Genomic DNA, 18,521 nt, shown 5'->3' on the forward strand with positions numbered 1-18,521 from the left:
CAGAACGAAGACAACGACAAATCTGTTGCATTATATACATATAGTAAAATTACTTTAGATTTATTGAAAAACAACTACAAAAGAAATAGATTAATAGAACTTATTAAAACAAAAATAATTAATTTGGCACATTCGAATTGGAAATTACATTTCGGCTGGATTAAAGGACATTCAGGAATAGAGGGGAATGAAATAGCAGATAGACTTGCAAAGCAAGCAGCAGCAGAAGACCGGGAAATCGTTTACGACAGAGTACCGAAAGAGGTTATTATAACACAGGAAAAAGAAAAAGGAATCGAAATGTGGCAGCAACAATGGACAGACTCAAGGAATGGAGCAATAAGTAAGGCTTACTTCCCATCAGTGAAGAATAGACTACGACAGAAAATTCCCTTCTTCCCAGAATTCACAGCAATAGTAACTGGCCATGGAAAGCTGAGGGCATACCTTCACAGATTTAGACTTTCAGACAACCCGATATGTCCATGTGGAGAAGAAGAACAAACTGCAGATCACGTCGTATTCCAATGCAAAAGATTATATAAAGAAAGAAAGGAAATGAGTAAAAGAATAAGAAACATTGGCGGAGATTGGCCTACGACTCATGACAAGCTAGTTAGCAAGTATTTGCAAATATTCGTCCGTTTCATCAGCTCGATAAACTTCAATGATCTACAATAATATGCCAATTAATCATGACAGACTGCAATTAAAATATTATATTAGCCTATACGATATCATAGTATGTATGAAGATTATAGCTAAACACGTGTATATTATAATACGTTAGATACTGTAAACTGATGAATTGAAATTACAAAGCATGTAGTATTATTATGTAATGGGGCATGCAGTTAAAAAAAAACACACACACACGCACGCGCGCGCGCACACACACACACACACACACACACACAAAGCGCAAGTAACATAACTGTGCAGATTGAAGGGAATAACAGAATACATTTAAAAAATAAAAGATCTATTATACGTTTTGTAATTAAGTGCATTAGAAAATAGACTGAAAGTGTGCGTAGTTTGGCAACAATTCAGGTCTGAATAAGAGCATTCCGTTCCTTAGTCACTGCAGCAGGGTGCTAGACTTCCTAATTGCAAAAAATAACGATACGTGTTAATCTTTTATTTTATTTGCAAGATAACCGTTGATCTTATTGAAAAACTGCAAAGGGATTAATCATTCCTATCAGTTTCTCTAATGATAAGGGTGAAAATCAGAATGGTGTGGATATTACTTATCGAGTACCTAACACAGTGTTAACATTTAGGGCAGGGATATCAACGCGCCTGTATTACGTGTTCATACGAAAAGCAATACAAATCCAACAAGGTTCACTTTTTATCAAGATGAAGTACAAACATCGCTCTTAAGGAAATGTTGTGCGAGTCCTTGAGAGCACACAGTGCAGGCTTTTGACATGCCTGATTTATGGAAAATTATTTATTTTCTGAGAAAAGTATTAATTTGGGACTAATATGGTATTACAGCTACGGAACAAAAAGTTGTAAAATGTTGTGTCTTACTCATCGCAGTTTTTCACAAAACGTCCATTTAAAAGTATCACGTGTGATAAGATAAGGCTGACGAGATTTTTTATGGTCCAGCAGGGGACATCGGCAATTTCAAGAAAAACCACAAACGCTTATCTAGTCACTATCCGTTGAAATGTTGCATAAAATACATGTAACAGTAGGTACCATGATAGTAGAATTAAATGCATAAACTCACGTAACTCCTATACATAATTATAGTCACTAAGAATTCAATTTTAGTACTGATGCATGCATGGAAGTCTTTCACATAATATTGTACACACTGAACTCTAACACACACGTTTTACAAGTACTTGTCTGAAGAACGTATCTTTTAAGGATCTGTTCATTCCCATACAGCTTCACACTGAGTTCTTCACATGAGAAATGAAAGTTTGTTTTCACTTGTAACCAGGGGGGATGGGGGATGTGGGGATTTCACTCTATTGGAAAGTTATCCTCCCGTCATAAATTCATATTAACATCCCTGCCAGAGATAACTTCTATTCCCCCCCTCACAAAATATAGGCCTAATTGTTTTAATATGAGTATACTTTATAAATTTATAAAGTAAGCAAAGAAAGTAATTGATGCATTATCATCACTGGCAAGCTGACAATCAGTAACTTAAGAATTACACATCTTATCTCAAGCCTGCTCATGGATATAATTATTATTATGATCAAGATGCAAGACAAGCAACTCAGTGCGACCAAGCGTTGAGCCGTATCGAATGAGGATAATAATAATTTTATGTATGGTATTCTCTATCTAGGATTCTATCCCCCCCCCCTCATTAGAAATCGTAATTCGCACCCTGCTTGTAACAAAACTTCAACTGTTTCAATTTTCATTCTTGACTTTTCATCAGTCCAAATGAGTTCATTGTGGAGAAAAGTTTTTGAAATGATGAATTACTGACCGAAAGACACATGATTTGAGAATATTTTCAAATGGAATGGAATTTTTTTTCAAATGTTGAAAAACATCATACCACTTTTCATCTGTTGGTTTGTCACAAAATTCCTAATTTTTTGAACTACTTAAAAATTGACAGTGCGGCAGTTCTAATACTTCCGCGCAACGCTAATGAAGACAAAGATGCTATGTTCTTCTCAAAGAGTGCAGAATATCTAATACTGTGCTCGCTGGTTCTCCTGTGTCATACTGAGAACCGTTCAGAAATGTGCATGAATCGCAGCAGTTTCATCACGATACTTAAATATTTAACGTGTAAAATGTTACTGAAACAAAATCAAAACTTCTGGGGACAAAATTTATTTCCGGGGACCAAAACGGGGACATTTGCTCCCAGGGGACAGCAACTCAAAACCGGGGTGTGTCCTCGGAAATCGGGGACGTCTGGTCAGCCTAGATAAAATATATTCGATGAAGCGCGTAGCAGAGCTCTTCATACTGTCAGGTCCCAAATCGGATGTCACAGGAATTTCTGTCGTACTAACAAAAAAAATATATTTATCATAACTCTGTTCATTATTTGCTGATGTGATTACTCGGTGTAACTATAATCTAATACGCATTAATAAGCAACTCTGATACTGAGTGGACAATCTGGAAAGAGAAAGGAAGGACCTCGAGAAACCTGTTCGAGCGCGACTTCGTCCTCCAAAAACCTGGAAATGGAACGAAGTATGAAGGGGTAAGTGGAGGGCATCTGCGGATTTCGAGCCTTCACGGTAATCAAGGTGATTTTACTAGCAAGTTAGTTTCCATTAATTTCCTTATTTCTATTCATCGCGTTAGTTTCCGGTATACAATGTTTAAATTACAAATTGAATGTAATAATACTAGAACTAAAGGCAAAAAAAAAATTGTTTGTCATAAAGCGTCACAATATGTGGCATCAAATTATTAAGTGAAAGACATGAAGGGTTATTGTCTAGCCATTAAGATTCGTATTGTGTGGTTCTTTCCTATTTCATATATGAAGGGTTCAGAATCATAGTGGGCCAAGCGCCATTTACTAAAACCGTAGAAAACAAAGGTTAAAATGAAGTTATCACCATAATTCAATGGAAACATATAGCAAGTAATAAAAAGTATACACATTAAAACTAAATGATATGTCAGTCTTCATTAAATTATGGTATACTATGGTATGATTTAACCCTTGCTTTCTCCGTTTTTAATAAATGGCGTTTGGCCCACTATGGCTCTGAACCCTTCATATCATGCTGACCACATGCTCGAGATCTAGTATTAGTAGGCTACATTAAGATTTGGAACGTAATCACCATGCATTAAAGTCTAAAGTCGTAAGATGATGATAGAGGAGGAGGTAAGATATACGTATGATATACGGTAAGCTAATTATATGGTACGAAGTAGCGTACGAAGAATTTCTTTCTGGCGGGGTTTCAATCGAAGTTTTATACATAAACACAAAATTATAATTATATGAACTCCAACGACAAATTTAAGATTTTACTATGACATTGTTTCCGTACTAGGTTTCACTCATGTTGTTTAATAACAGGATTTAAAAAAGATAATATTATTGGTTAAAAACAATAATATATATAATATATATTATACATTGTATATATATATATATATATATATTAGGAGTGAACTTTCAAAACCTGCCATGTCACTTTTCAGAAAATGCTACAAATATGTCTGTAATAAACGATTTTTTTACTATGATGAAATTTGATAATCTATAGCAAAAAGAAAATAATAATAATAATAATAATAATGATGATGATGATGATGATGATGGTGTCCGCCGAGTTAGCTCTGTGGTAGAGTGTCTGCCTACAGACTAGCCAGCCTGGGTTCGATTTCCGGCGGATCAGAAATTTTCTTGTAAAATTTCTACCTCGGGACTAGGAGAGATGGTGGTGCACAACTTCTAATCACTAAATTGTGCACCAATATGCCTGGGTTAAATCCCAGCTCTCTCCGCAGTGCATATGAAGGGAAGGCATATGTCACTGTTGATAGTGATTCTTCCGTTGGATGGGGACGTTAAGCCTGGCGGCCGCCTTGGTGCTATTCGGCATGGTGATCCAATAAGCTAACAAAAAATGTGACGAGGATAGATTTTTCCTGGAAATGCAGAGTTAACTACACCCTACTACTATTGTTCAGCTCTCGGCCAACAAATGTGTAAAAACCAAGCTGTGGAAGTTGTTTAAAATTTCCTTTATGGCAAGGGTGAGGAACAGAGTGGGTGGGAGGGGAAGCACAGTGGGATAAGAAAAGTATTTTAAAATTTTAACATCTGAGCAGTACTGATATGTAAAAAGAAATCCTATTTTAGGACGATCTTAAATTGCAGAGCCATTGTTTGCCGTGGGATAAAGTACAGTATTACTTAATTAAAGGTTTCAATAATTGAGAGGATCGGGCGTAAAACATGGTAACTGACATTTTGGTCAAAAAATGAGATATGTAGCGTATAATATGGTATCTTACATTCTGCGTCTAATGCAGTAGTTAGTTTTCCAAACATCTTAACAAATGGCAGAAGTATACAGATTTTACTTTCCTGATAATTATACAAACTGTTGCATGTATAAATGTTTACCTACCTAATAACTTCAAAACACTAAAACGTCACTTACCATGTTTTACTCCCGAACTCCTCACTATTTCTCCCTGAATATAAACTATTACATAAGTATATGTACAACAAATAAAAGCCACCGACTTTGGGAAGGGGAGGGCAATGCACTTTCTGCCCTCTCACTTATAAAGCCAAGGACGTCGCCCTCCCTTCCCCCCAATAAAATTAATAGAGGAGTCTCGCACCTCTAGATAATTCAAAGAGAGATTCATCATGTTACAAAAATAATTAATTTGTTTGAAAAATGAAGTAGGATATAAGCCATACTTATTTGAAATCCATAGAGAGGGTCAGCTGCCGCAGTGAATAATAATAAATTAATTGTTAGTGACGCAACTTACAATGGTCTCTCCCTTTCTTTCCTCCTGCATTTGAGATTGAGGTTTGAGAAACATATGTCAATGAAGAAACAATCTATTACATTAATGCCGTCATGTTTTGAAGTTTGTTTCAGCCAATACTTCATCCTTCTCCAGTGAATCCCCACACCTGATGCAACAGTGGCTCCACTTCTTTGTCTGTGATCCACATTTTTCCAGTTCAGTTCAAATCTGTCAACCATTACACTCGAACAGTAATGGTCATAATTCTTACCCAACGGAAATAATAATATGGAATTAACAATGTATACGAATGATATCAATTAAATTATTATTAATGTTCAACATTTTTTAACGATTTATTAAATTTGTCACAAAACTTGAAAGTTACCGTTATCAATTTCAGTTATCGCATTTTGTGATGATTGCCGTGCTTGTTAAGTGATCAGTGATTGCGATGTAACTATTGATAATGGAGAAATTTGTAATAATCTTGGGTTAAGCAAATTTCATGGGTATTATATAAAAATCAGACGATGTTATTTTCTGTAAAAGATGTTAAGGAAATTTTTTAGAAAGAGCAATTAAAGTTTTCTCGGACTTTTGTACAGAATCCTACTCCCCCCCTCCTCCTCCTCCCTCCAATATTTTCAAAAAAATTTACGCATAAGATTGCTACACAGTCCTATAGGTAATACTCGTATTCTATTGAATAGGTATTTAAAATTTTTGATTGGCCATTTTCAATTATTAGGATGAAAAATTAACATAATTATTTTTAATGATTTATTCTTATTTTGTTTTCGAATTTGTATTGTTGAGAATTATTTTTAATAGAAGAAAAATAGAAACAAGAGAGTAATTTTGATTTCTTTTTTCAACTATCCGCTTTCAACTTCTACGGCATTTGTATGTAAAAGTTGGGCGTTTTATTGGTCATGTAGGTCATTGATATACACCCCCTAATTATAATCATTGGTTATGATATTGACCTGATATATAAGAACAAATACCGTAATGTGTATTAACAGCTATAGCCTAAAGCAATAACTAAAATCAGAAAGAATATCACAAAGGATCATTTACCTGTAATGAATATGACTGAACTTACGTAGTGCTCGTGTCTCAAATTCCTTTCTGCCGCGTATCGCTAAATGACTTCACTCGCTATAATTGAAGGTCACGTTGGATACATTGATCCTTCATCTGTCGATCGTCATTATTTCATTGGAATATGTCATGTTGTTTAGAAATTATAGGCGCAACAAAACTGGCCTGAAAATGTGTCGGTCGACTTTCTGGGATGGCACTCTAGTACTGGACCGAACTTAATAGAGGCATTCACATCAAAACAAACAAGGAAAACAAAAGTAAAATGTTGCATTTTATACAGAGAATTAATAGATCACCCTCTTACTATTCTATCAACTGTTCGTTATCCATAGTGTAAATGTGCTTGAACATGTCTAAACTTATCGGAGGCTCATTCATTATAAGAGCAGACTATCAGTTTCTGTCTGATGCTTTTCCAATTCGCTGTGGGCTAAAGCAAGAGGGTTTGGAATTGAACGGGTTATATAATCTTCTTCTCTATGCGAATGGTGTGAATATGTTAGGAGAAAATCCACAAACGATTAGGGAAAACACGGGAATTTTACTTGAAGCAAGTAAAGAGATAGGTTTGGAAGTAAATCCCGAAAAGGCAAAGTAATATAATTATGTCTCGTGACCAGAATATTGTACGAAAGGGAAATATAAAAATTGGAAATTTATTCTTTGAAGAGGTGAAAAAATTCAAATATCTTGGAGCACCATTAACAAGTATAAATGATATCGGGAGGAAATTAAACACAGAATAAATATGAAAAATTCCTGTTATTATTCGGTTGAGAAGCTTCTGTCATCCAGTCTGCTCAAAAAATTACGGGAATTATAATTTATAAAACAGTTATATTACCGGTTTCTCTATGGTTGTGAAACTTGGATTTCACTTTGACAGAGAAACAGAGGTTAAGGGTGTTTGAGTGTAATATTTGAGGCTAAGAGGGATGAAGCTACAGGAGAACGGAGAAACTTACACAACACAGAACTACACGCATTGTATTCTTCACCTGGCATAATTAGAAACATTAAATCCAGACGTTTGAGATGGACAGGGCATATAGCACGTATGGGCGAATCCAGAAATGCATATAGAGTGTTAGTTTGGAGGCCGGAGGGAAAAAGAGCTTTGGGGAGGCCGAGACGTAGATGGGAAGATAATATAAAATGGATTTGAGAGTGGTGGAATATGATGGTAGGGAATGAATTAATCTTGAACAGGATAGGGACCGATGGCGGGTTTATGTGAGGGCGGAAATAAACCTCCGGGTTCCTTAAAAGTCATAAGTAATAATAATAATAATAATAATAATAATAATAATAATAATAATAATAATATGCCTGGTGATGCTATACCTCAATTTTAATTATATTTTTGTGTTGTGTTATTCAGGTTTCACAGACTTCCAGTGTCTATATTACAAATTTTATATGGGCAAGGAATTACCAATACTCTTTTCGTTTTCCCCTCTTCAAGGACAGAGGAAATTCGTCATGACAGAGGGAAACGTATAAAATTCAAACACTTTTGTGTCAAAATTGCTGTAACTCTTGCGTAACCCCAAAGAATAACATTTTACGCTTCAGTGTCACTCTGTTCTGCAACCTACCAACATACAAAAGGATCCTAATTTGATTGATATTACCTTACACATCTCCGAAGTTTCAAGGCCCACTATAATATATTTATCAGGAAGACGAAATTATATTTTATACATTTTTTTTTAAATCGACATTGTGATATTCCTGCCGTGATTTGAAGGGTTCAGAGCCATAGTGGGCCAAGCGCCATTTATTAAAAACGGAGAAAGCAAGGGTTAAAGTTAAGTGAATACCATAGTTTAATGAAGATTGACATATCATTGAGTTTTAATGTGTATACATTATATTACTTGCTGTATGTTTCCATTGAATTACGGTAATAACTTCATTTTAACCCTTGTTTTCTACGGTTTTAGTAAATGGCGCTTGGCCGACTATGGTTCTGAACCCTTCATTTATAAATCCAGCCAGTCATTTTGGAATTATTATGTAAGAATTGCTCATGCATGCTTGTACACTACCCACTTCTCTGTCAGGAAGAGATGTAGACTCTGGAAACATCCGTAACAGGACGGAAGAATTGATGCTTATGCTCTTGATATGTAACGAATTTCAGATTTCTAGATTTTTATGGCGATTGTGTTCAAACTGTAGTTTGCAGTAGCCAAGCATTTACGTTCGTATCGTTCTCAACAGAGTACATGACTCTTCAGGTTGTACAACGAGTATGTTGTTCTGAAAATAGAATCTGTATGCAGTTCCGAAACGTTGGAAGTGTCACTATCGAAGATTTTTATTTTTTTTTTTAGTTTGTTATTTAACGACGCTGTATCAACTACTAGGTTATTTAGCGTCGATGAGATTGGTGATAGCGAGATGATATTTGGCGAGATGAGGCCGAGGATTCGCCATAGACTACCTTGCATTCACATTACGGTTGGGGAAAACCTCGGAAAAAACCCAACTAGGTAACCAGCCCAAGCGGGGATCGAACCCGCGCCCGAACGCAAATTCAGACCGGCAGGCAAGCGCCTTAACCGACTGAGCCACGCCGGTGGCACTATCGAAGATCAGAGAATGAAATGGCGATCATATTCTGAATTTGTATTAATTGCTTTTATGTAATTATTGTGAATAAAATGACATTTTCGTTTCTTTATGTCATTCATTTGTTTCATTCCGAAATTCCCATAGACGTTTTTTTTTCTTTTGTATGGAGGAGGGACCCGAGGGCTTACACTGGAGCCTGAGGCTTACTGTGCCTACCACTCCTATTCTTATGAATGATTGAGTAGCCGAACGGCTGCACTCTTGTACAAGTACAGCACGTCACACCGTGAACTTAACCCGGGCTATTGTATGGATGATGGTGATATGTGAATTAATGATGGCGAAATGAGTCCGAGGTCCAACGCCGAAAATTACCCAGCAATTCTGCTTCAATTGGTTGAGGGAAAATTCCGGAAAAACCCCCAACCAGGTAACTTGTTCCAACCAGGATTTGAACCCAGCCCGCTCGTTTGAAAGCCAGACGTGCTGGCCATTATTCCATAGCGGTGGACTCCCATAAACGTTACAAATTTCTCTTCCTTGCCCTCTATAGTTAAGCAACATACATGGATATGTGTGTGCGTGCGTGGATTCACCCTTAAAATATGTTCTTTCTAATTTAATCTTCACATTTATAAATTATACAAATTATACATATAATTATATAAATTATACAAACTATATAGGATGGGGTAGCTTATTTAAAATCAATTTTAATCCACTTTCTTTTATTACAGAAGAAAATAATTAAAATGTCTTCATAAACCTATTGATTTTCCATCTAAAAATTATTTTTAGACTTTTATGTTCTTAAACTGAGACAAATTTATTATATTGTATTAATAAAATTCATACATAAATATCGAAATAATTTTAAATTGTATTCTCATAGTTATGAAACAAAAGGTATGAATTCTTTAAGATTGTTTGAACCAAAATGCAACACTACTACAGTATTTAGGCCCAAGAATACATTATTAGGCCTATAGCAAATTTATATTTAAATATCCTAATCTTGTCAATTCTAATATTCTAGTATTAAATTTAAAAAGTTATGTATGGATTTATAAATAATGAAAAATTGTAAATTTAGATTAATTTATATATTCTTGTTGTGTAGTAGACGTAAGACAAATTGTATTATATGCTTCTTAATTTAAATTTAGGAATCCGCCCCTGAGCACGAGTTCTACTCTTTCAGGGGTGAGCTAAAGATTTATTTGTTTATATTATATTTTATGTTACAATCATTAGCAAAATAAATATAAATACAAAATACAAACCTTTCATATAAAGTAAATTTGGGATATTCTGACTGCATTTGTGATTCCTTCATGCTTAGATAACAATTTATGAGTGCCTTGTACCGAGTAATTCTGTGACTTTGTTACGTACTTGTAGGGGATATAGAGGTGATCAATGTGGACACTTTTCACATAGGAATCTATGTCCGAAAACGTTTCTTTTGGTAGCTATAAATTTTCATATGTGTAGCCAGCTAGCATAGAACTCAAGTTCATCTTCTGAAATTTGGTTAGGCCTACATATTCAGTGTTTCTGCAAACGTTGGTGAATTTTTCTAGACATGGTATGTGCTGGTTGACATAGTAAATGATATTTTGATTAATGAAGCTTTGCAACTTTTCTTCCATAAAGGAAATGCATAATAATTATCAGCTAGTTCTCCTAATATGAATCTACCCCTAATGAAAAGAAACTAAAGAACTTTGTGATGTTTACAGAATTCACCAGGGCAACAACATGACATACATTGAAGAAAACAGAATTATTTATGTTACCATGGTCTTTCAATGTTGCTTAGACTGATTAGCATACACATCACGTTATGTAATTACTTACCAAACGAAATTTTTCCACTGGTTGCTATATGGAAACTGTTCATATCTCTATCATCCCTAAAAGTTAGTAACAAAGTCACAAAAGCACAATGTATAGGCCTATGTAGAGTGTTTAAGTGACCATGTTACCACAGTCTAGTATATAGTCATGAAGCTTGAGTTGTTGAGGGTACTAGGAACAATAAACTGTGCCAGTACTATTTCGCATTGTCTGTGGTGAGGCGATAGTAGCGATCCTAGTGGTTAGCAACTATCTATGGATGCATATTCCCTATGTATTGAGCTTCGTGACTGTATATACTAAACTGTGGTGTTACTAACTTCTAGGAGTCATGAGTAGCAGTAGGCCTAGTATTTTATTTAAATCATGTCAAAGTTCAACGTAGGTGAGAAATAGCCGACAAAATTTGTCTGATATCCTTTACCAGGAACAGGATACTTTTGCGTGCAGTAAATCTGTAATACGTTACCCACAGCTGTACTTCCTTTCCGGAGGAGGCTATTTTAAGGATTCCTCTATAATCAATCGCACTCTACTAGATTTTAACCAGCGAACCTCAGATCCAACGCCTACAAGCACGGTAACCAATAGACCACCGGGAACCAGGTCTTTCAAAGAGAAACAATTTGATACGAATAACCCAGATCCCGAAAATTTTTCGATTGCGATTTATAATAGTTATTATTCGTAACAGTTGTCACTAAATACCAGGAAGTCTGACAAACCTTCTTGCATACATGCATATTGGGGTGCTTATCGCACAAGGCCCCTTTTCACTGGTAAGGAATATCAACTTTCACTAGGTCACGCCTATATAGTATAAAGAAACTAGTCGTCCTTGACACCACAAGAATACCAGCAAAATATTAATAAAAATACGAGGGAGAGTCAAAAAGTAACCTTAATAATTGTTTTATTAATTGAATATGTACGAGTACAATAAAATTACAAACATTTCATCACTTTTCAACATAGTCCCCACTACGTTCAATGCAAGTGTTATATATAGAGTGTTAAAAAAAGTATCCAATATTTTAGGAGGTGCTAGTATGCATCAAAACAAGAAAATAATGTCTAATAAACATGGGTCATACAACACATACTTTCTGAGATCTGAACACTTGTTCATAGGAGGTGCACAATGTGAGGTCCATTCATGGCAATACATTTCTCTGCCCCTTGGCGTAAGGAAATTTGTTTTAATACGTTAATAAGGAAGTCCTGATAACGATCCCCAGTTAATCTCTGTGGTAGTACGTATGGCCCTATTAACCTATCACCAAGAACGCCGGTCCATGAGTTGATTGAGAATCGGTGCTGATGCCTTGTTTCTTCGACTGCATGCGGATTCTCATCAGCCCACACATTCTGATTACAAAAATTCACAACACCATCTCTGCTGAACCCCAATCATATCCACAACCAGACTTTTATTTTCAGTATTCGTTGCGACGTATCATTATTCCATGCCAGGAGTGTCAACTACGGTATGATTATCTGGTAGTCTGCTGTATTGTAGGGCAGAGGAATGCATTGCCATAAGTGGACGTCACATTGAGCACCTTCTATGAACAAGTGTTCAGATCTCAGAAAGTATGTGTCGTAGGACCCATGTTTATTAGACATTTTCTTGTTTTGATGCATACTATCACCTCCTAAAATATTGGATATTTTTAACACCCTGTATATGTGTAGTACTGCGATCTACTATGTGAGTCTGATTTGTTATTTATATACCTATTAAGGTTATTTTTTCAAAATTTTTTTGACTCAGCCTCATATTTTATTCCTCAATGCGACGTTACAACGCCTGCAGAGCGCTGTTCTGAACATCTATCTAACATAAATAAATATCATTATAATGAGAAAATGTAGCTAATAATATATTCCGATAACTTCAACTCTCCTTAACTGTTCCCGTCTGCTAAAACAGTATACATAATAGACTATGCAAACACTAGCATCCCCACGATGAACACCACTCTGTCACCAGCATGATTTTGGAAGAGTTTCCCTGTTGGAGAGGCATCCCAATATACACATATGTAAGACTGCTTGCTTAGCGTCTTGTATACTGAATGGTTACTACGAGTATTATGGGTAGGAACCTCTATCTTTCGCGTTTGCAATAAAACCGATCGTTTTTAATTGTAACATTCCAGAATGCTTGGGTAACTGTTTTTAAACATTATCTACATTAGTAAATTAAAATTAAGGTATATTATAGCGAAATAACGCGAAATCAAATAATAAAGCGAATTTGTTGGAATTATCAACTTTATGCGAATAATAAGCGCGAAATCACGACATTCAAGTTGCAGAAACCTGCAAAAAATTATTCTGATTAATACACTCGTTTAGGCGATTGAAGAATTTTCTACCCTTTTCCCTGAAAAAGATGTTAGTACAAACACTCGTGATGCCCCACTTCGATTACTATGATAGGCCTATTCTGCTTACTGACCTAAGCGTTACCACGGCGCAGAGACTGCAGCGTGTTCGTGTTATGTGCGTCCGTTTCGTCTGCAATATTCGCCGGGCTGATCACGTAACACCATCCCTCGAAATGCTGTCCTGTCACCGTCTAGAAGATCGTAGGAAAAACCACTGTCTTTCTCTCCTCTTTCACATATTGCATTTCTCCACTCCTGTCTATCTTGCGTCTCGTTTTCAAAATTTATCCACCCATCATAACCAAGACACACGATCACAACACTTTTCAATATTATCCATTCCCTCTCACCGAACATCCTCATATTCATCTTCTTTGATTGTTCCTCGACTTTGGAATTCCCTACGAGTAATGTCAGGGAATGTCAGACAACAAACCAATTTAAGAATAGACTAATGAAATATTTTTCTAACAATTCTTGTTAATAATAATAATAATAATAATAATAATAATAATAATAATAATAATAATAATAATAATAATAATAGCTGTGTCAAATTTCTCAGTGTTTAATGGTTATATATATATATATATATATATATATATATATCAGAATAGATATTTTAATTATCTCATTATTATTATTATTATTATTATTATTATTATTATTATTATTATTATTTCTTATCAATGTTTATTATTGTCTCATTAACCTTTTTTATTCAACTTTCATTATTTACTTTCATACTGATTTATGATATAGATATTAATGTAATAACTATGTAACCAATTGTATTTAATTAGAATTAGAGTCTGGCTGTGCGGAAGAGAAGGCCTACTGGCCTTAGCTCTGCCAGATTAAATAAATAAATAATTATGAAATTATTATGTTTGATTTCTTTCGCCGTCATATAAGTTTTATTCAACACTTGAAGTGTTCAGACCAGGATTCATCATGAACAGTAATGTTTGAAAATCAAAATGAATCAGTGATCATAAACCGGTACAGAGAATTTCAAGAGCAAATCAATAAAATTATATTGCGAGATAGAGAGATGAATATTGTGAAAGTTCTGACCATTTTCCTTGACAGTCACTGTGAATTTAGTAGCAGAGCTCTTAGGTCAGTTTGGTAACCGTGTGCCAATGTTGACGATTCAGGAGTTTTGGATGACTTCCGTTGCAACATGGAAGAAGATAATGTCAACACTATGACAAAGTTCTCATTTGACAGTTGTCTAATACAAAATACAATCATGCATTTTATGACATTGTAAGGTAAAGTACCCAAATAAGAGACGGGGCCCTAATAAGAGATACATTGTTAACTTCTTCGGTAGAATTTGCCATCTCTCGACAACTATGCTAAATCAGTGTTTGTGCTTTTAAGGCATAGTGTTCTTTATCTAACCTCAGTTGAAAGTAAGCAACGAAGCTGAGAGCAAGAAAAGTAATTTTTCACACTTTGAATTTGTTACTGGTTTTTGTTGAGGAAGAGAACAGCAATGAATGTAAGCTACAACAAATTTATTATTAATGTTATAAAATTGCTGGCAAAATGTTGAGTATAATAAGGTAGATTGCTAATAAGGAAGATAATAATTTATGACCTTGGGTAGCTATTTCATTTTTACTTACTCTGTTCCCTAATAAGAGATACCTAGGGGTCCTATTAAGAGACAGTGTCTCTTATTTAGAACCCTTATTTGGTATTATTATGATGCTCACCTTTGAGAGTTTACGAAAAGCGTTAATGTTTCCAGTCGTGTCAGTTTTGTCTGCCAATAACTACATAAGAACCAATGAAAGATTAATTGAAATATTAATTAAAATTAATTACGAATTAGGTCAGTCATTAATAATTATCCATTGTTCTCAATTATTTATTACAAAAATTACTAATTGAAATGATTAAGCTATTATTATTAATGGCTAAAATTAATTATTCATTGAGATGACAATAATATCAATAGGTAAAGTCAATTAAAATTGGCCAGTCCGGCAATATTTACTTTACTTAAAGATCAAAACATACTGTAAGTGCTTAATTCGTAAAATATTCTCTATACATTTCTAATAAAAATCTTGTGTAATTATTAAAGCTATTAAATTTAATTGTGATACCTCGTTTCGAAAATTTCGTTGGATCTGTGTAAATGTCGCCACTACAACCAGTGCCAGCGTTTGTGGTACGTGTTCTTGAGTAAAAAGCCAGTCAGTGAGCACTTGTTACCAGTGTAGCTGAGAATGGTAACACCCAATACGTCACGCAAGCAATCTGCCAATCACAGTTGTCAGCTTTAATGCCCATAGGCTGTTGCAAAGATAAGTTATTCGCTCTCAACGTTCCCATTACTTATTTCACGCGCCATAGTTATGCCTACAGAAGCAGCAGCAGAAACAACCAAAACCTCAAAAGCCGCAAGCTTCAACCAGTGTGTAGTCGCATGTAAAGTCATCCAGGACAGGAAAATGAGCTATCATAATATCAACTCTTATCAGAAACAAATGGGAGAGAGTTTAGAGAAGGAAAAACGAAGAAAAAATGGAGCTCGAAGTTGTTCGAAAAACAACAAAAACCACAGAAAAATTCAGTCCAAGAAGCACTGATTGAGTTCGTCCAGTGATGAAGAATCCGATGTGGAAATGGAATTAATTAACTCTAGTGACTCGGAATATGGAGAAAATTATGATGACGGAGAGTGCTTGTTTTGAACTGAATTTTTTTCAGAGGACACCAGGGCCCAGGGGGGAGAAATAGATTCAGTGTTCAAAATGTCATCGTTGGGTACACGAAGACTGCAACACTGATGAAGAACCTTTCATTTGTCCAACTTGCTCAGTACACCGAAATAAGAATTGTGTCAATTAAAGGGGTCTGCAAAATAAGTGCAATCAACTTAAAATTAAAATATGGAGATCGAAATTTAATATTCTATCATTTTTCTTTCTCTAGCAATATGTTAACGTTAGCAATAGTAGACGAAATAAGATTAGTACATTCATGTCCGATTTGACCGACTTTGTGTTCTTTTCGTAAACCATGTTAATTTCATTTGGAAAAATGCCAAATAAATAACAGAATTTCTGTTGAGAGGAGCTAGACCACTGTTGCACTAACCCCTTCAATTTTAAAATGTTCCTGAATTTATTAAAGTGTCTACATGGCTTCACAATGTTATATATTGCTTCAATTTTGAGCCAAATGATAATAATTTTTGTGTATGTTCAAAAATAAACTTAAATAACACACGTATCTCTTATTGGAACCCATTTCCAAAATACCATTATTTTCCAGATTTACTTTTTTTATAATTTAAAGCAATTCTAAAAACCGACTAAAATTTGTACTGTCAATTCTAAAAATAGACTAAATGCTGTATGTATTCCACACATTCAGATTAAAAATATCTATTACCATCCTCATTTATAAGCAGTTAAAAGAAGTGTCTCTTATTTGGGTACTTTACCTTACCTATTTTAGTTGATAGATATCATAAAAATGTTTTTTTTTTAATTTAATATTGCCCTTAGATACTTAATTTAAATGCAAGAAGATTTCCCTCCATAAAATTTAAAAAAGACTCTAAAGGTACAAACCTCCTTTAAATGTATCATGGTGTGACCGAAAACCTGCAAAAGAATTACACAGATGTCCTTCAAAAACATCTAAATCCATTAAACAAAGCGCGAAACTCTTTTAAAAAATAATGCTAAAATTCTTTTAAAAATAGTAGGCCTACTCTGTCCACAGTAAGGGACTCCAGGCTAAATTTGTGATCCATTTCTCATCAACGTCAAAATTTTGAGGTAGGACAGTGCTCAAGTGCTCATAGGCTTTTCAATACTACACCCTTGTAAGTTACTGCTGAATTAGTATAGAACCTTGCATCCCTTCAAGCAGCTCCTTCTGTAGGAAATACCCACAATATTAACCTAGGGATGGCTGTTATTTCCTCTACCCCTATAAATATTTTATTGATTGTCAAGAAGTTTTTGTATGTGATATTTATTGTGAAAACGCCTCTCGCCAATTTTATGCTACTATGCTCAGAAATTAACATACTGTATACTTATAAAAAGGAAATGTATTTTAGATGGCAAGGTCAGGAAGACCCACCCTCTGCAATTTAACATCACGCTAACTTAAAATGATGTGGAGCACATTGCTTGACTTGGCTTTTCGTGGACTGGATGCGGGACGGGACGGGTCGTTACACTTAGGATGCTTTGGTCCTTTGTGCGGACTGTGATTATACAAGTCCGAGAGTGAAAAACTTATCAGTGATTACCACCACTCGTACTATAGCCTCTATTGCCAGTTGCGATATTTGCAGAACAGATGGTAGATTTGTCGCGAAAGAAGGGTGGATGACATATAAAATTATGCAATACAAATAGGTTACAGAATTAGGAAGAAAGGTGATCGTTAGAGTCAGGTTTTTTGGTGAAATTTTTTTAAAATTTTCGTGAAAGAAAATGAATAAAATATCGTATTTATGGTTAAAAATATGACAGTAATTTCGTGAAAATGTCGTGATTATTTTTTTCATCATCTAATGTCATACACTTATACACAGTCTTAATTAGCAATAATATTATGTACGGCATTTCATATGCAACACTCAAACATGTTAACACTTACTTACTTCTTACTTACAAATGACTTTCAGTGAACCCGGAGGTTCATACCGGCGTTAACATAAGCCCGCCATCGGTCCCTATCTTGAGCAAGATTAATTCATTCCCTAGCATCATATCCCAACTCCCTCAAATCCATTTTAATACTATCCGCCCATCCACGTCTCGGCCTCCCCACAGGCCTTTTCCCTCAGGTCTCCCAACTAACACTCTATATGCATTTCTGGATTCACCCATAGGCCTACAAGTTACGTGCCCTGCCCATCTCAAAAGTCTGGATTTAATGATCCTAATAATTATATCAGGTGAAGAATAAAATACGTGCAGTTCTGTGTTGTATAACTTTCTCCATTCTCCTGTAACTTCATCCCTCTTAACTCCAAATATTTTCCTAAGCGCCATATTCTCGAAAACCCTTTGTAAATCAGCCTTATTGTTACTTAACTCAGTTTTATACAAAATACGATTCTTT

General features: G+C 35.1%; 1 protein-coding gene across 2 annotated transcripts in view; it reads right to left on the bottom strand.

The window, feature by feature from the left end:
* Positions 1-18,521, bottom strand: part of Hexo1 (Hexosaminidase 1) — a 90,369-nt gene that overhangs the window by 56,304 nt on the left and 15,544 nt on the right. The window contains exon 1 of one of the 2 annotated variants that reach the window (XM_069845531.1): positions 17,009-17,038. The exons of the other annotated variant lie outside the window; for it this stretch is intronic. The gene's annotated coding sequence lies outside the window, so the exon portion shown is untranslated. Of the gene's footprint in view, positions 1-17,008; positions 17,039-18,521 lie in introns of those variants that run through there. 2 annotated transcript variants of the gene reach the window in all.

This window comes from Periplaneta americana, chromosome 14, assembly GCF_040183065.1.
Source record: "Periplaneta americana isolate PAMFEO1 chromosome 14, P.americana_PAMFEO1_priV1, whole genome shotgun sequence".
NCBI lineage: Eukaryota > Metazoa > Arthropoda > Insecta > Blattodea > Blattidae > Periplaneta > Periplaneta americana.